This window comes from Myodes glareolus, chromosome X (genome assembly GCF_982192425.1).
Source record: "Myodes glareolus chromosome X, mMyoGla1.1, whole genome shotgun sequence".
Taxonomy (NCBI): Eukaryota; Metazoa; Chordata; class Mammalia; order Rodentia; family Cricetidae; genus Myodes; species Myodes glareolus.
Genome location: NC_142053.1, coordinates 46,059,329 through 46,062,023, shown reverse-complemented (window position 1 = coordinate 46,062,023; position 2,695 = coordinate 46,059,329). Strand labels below are relative to the sequence as shown.

At 46.0% G+C, this 2,695-nt stretch overlaps 1 pseudogene; it reads left to right on the top strand.

Annotated features, from left to right (window-relative positions):
- The first annotated feature begins 291 nt into the window (after positions 1–291).
- LOC148117282 (E3 ubiquitin-protein ligase RLIM pseudogene) lies at positions 292–2,190 on the top strand (annotated as a pseudogene).
- Positions 2,191–2,695: the final 505 nt, after the last annotated feature.

Here is a 2,695-nt window from a genome sequence, read left to right as displayed (position 1 = left end):
ACCTGGTACGCTTTGGCTGAATCATCTGCTTTCTAAGTAGGACTTCTTGAGTCACGTGGAGTAGCTGAGAAAGGGGACCTGAACTACATTCAATAGGTAATTTGGGGTGACATTAAGAAAATTTACCTTGAGTCGATTTCTGTTACCTCTAGGTAACAATGGAAGATAATGGCTGCTTGTGCTACACGTCAGAATGGGCGGAGCTCCTGGGCTAGAGGCGGGTCTCTCCCAGCCATTCGGAGGCGGGCTAGGGAGCAGGAGGCAGCCAAGCGGCAGAGCTCAGGCGTCCACAGCAGCAGCTGAGGACTCATAGCCCAGCCAGTCCCGTCCTGGCCAAACCACCGAAGCCTAGTGAAGAAAAGCGAAAGTCCAGTTTATTGGATTGCAGTACTATGTCATAACAGACAGAAATCCTCCACTTGTTCATCAAGATGGAAAACTCAGATTCTAGTGATAAAAGAAATGACCAATCTGCAGCACATCGCAGAAGGCAAATGATTCGATTGAATCGGAAAGAAGCTTTCTATCGATTTGTAAATAATCTGAGCGGAGAAGACTATCGACTTATGAGAGACAACAATTTGCTAGGCACCCCCGGTCAAAGTACTGAGGAGGAGTTGCTCAGAAGACTACAGCAAATCAAAGAGGGGCCGCCCCCGCCACAGAGCTCAGATGAAAATAGACCTGGAGACTCTTCAGATGACGTGTCCAATGGTGACTCCATAATTGATTGTCCTAACTCTGTCCGACAGACTGGCAATACAACAGGAAGTGGTCAGAGAGGAAATCAGTCCTGGAGGGCAGTGGGCCACACTAATCCACACAGTGGTGATCTCAGATTCAGTTTAGAGACACGTGTGAACCGTAATAATGGAAGACAAACCCCAGAGAACGGAAATGAACCGTCTGCTACAAATCTTAGTGCAGAAAACATGGACAGCAGCAGCCAAAGGCCAATGGAAAATTCAGCATCTGAGACATCATCTGCCAGACCACCTAGGTCAGAACGCAGTTCTGCTGAAGCATTAACAGAAGTGCCATCCACCAGAGGTCGGAGCAGGGCAAGAAACCACAAACCAGAACACGGGAGAAGACCCAGAGCCCGAGCTGAAAGAAGTAGGTCTCTTCTGCACACAGCAAATGAAATTCCACGAAGATCTCATCGTAGTGTCTCATCTCATACTTTTGTGCACCCTTTGGTAAATGAGATCGAGGGAAGTTCTAGAACCTCTCGCCATGGGACTCTGAGACAGCAGATAACTGGACCTGAGTTGCTAGGTAGAGATCTTTTGGCGGCTTCTGGGTCAAGAAATTCTGCCGCTCAAGGATCAAGTTCTTCAGACATGGGTACCAATGGTGGAGCGGCAGGATCTGATCAAAGACCTCCAACCACAGACCTTCAAGTCAGAAGAGTTCTGCAGGGAGAATACCACCAGAGAGATAGCGTAGCTAGCAGAACTCGGTCAAGGTCCCAGGCCCCAAACACCATGGTCCTTTATGATAGTGGTCGTGGAGGTTTTATACGCACCTTAACATTTTTTGAACCTGCAGATGAGAGAACCTATGTGAATACTAACAGGTTTTCCACTCTTACACTCTTCGATACTGGATCAAGGGAAACTGCACCTGTTCCTTTTCAAACCCCATCAAGGCAGAGAACGACAGGTTTTGGTGAGTTTCCACCGAGTGGAAGAGGGCGCTCTGGTCGGAACAGCTCTGCTGCTGGCTCCAGCTCCAACCCCGGCTTCAGTTCCAATCGTGAAAGTTCAGAAAGAAGCCCAGGGGTGTATGAAACCCTACTTTACCCTTTTAATGACAACCACCAAACTAGAGGACTCACCAAAGAACAGATTGCTAACTTAGCAATGAGAAGTTTTGGTGAAAATGACGCACTGAAGACATGTACTATTTGCATTACGGAATATATGGTAGGCAACAAAATTCGTAAGCTACCTTGCTCCCATGAGTACCACGCCCACTGCATCGACCGCTGGTTATCAGAAAATACCACCTGTCCCATTTGTCGCAGGGCCGTCTTATCTTCTGGGAACAGAGAAAGGGTTGTGTAATGAAAACAGAACTCTCGAAGCTGTGTAGCTGGAATAGTGACGGGCAAAGAGAAATCGTTTGCTTTGTGTCCATGTTTTTGAGTGGTGCTTAAATATAAAGTCACAACCTGAATCGACTCATTGCTTTCTGAGGGAATCGTGTCTTTTCTCTAGTTTCTCTTTCAGGATAGAAAGAATATTTCAGAGGCGACGTTTTCCACCTTCAGTGTTTGATTTCAGTACCTAACCTGTACTAACCTGTTGCTGATAATTTACCCATGTACACTTGTCATTTTCCCTTCGTTACCATAAGGTCTGCCTTAGCAGGGGCTCCTTTATCATGTTAACCTCTTATTAAGTTTCCCAGGCCATAAGAGGGGTATGAAGAAAATTCCCACTCAAGACTAAGTCCCATTATGTGTTTAGTAAGTGATTAATTAAAGCTATACCGTTCCCAGTTATTGACGCAAATTCAGTCACATTCTGAATATAGTTTGTTCACCTCCCAGATTAGGGGATGATGGACATACCAGTGTAAATAACACTAAACAGGTAGCATCTTCTAAGTGTATTAACTGTCCTAAGCCCATGACTCCGGCACACAATAGAGTGAACTTAGAGTTTCATTGAGATATTTATCTTGAGGA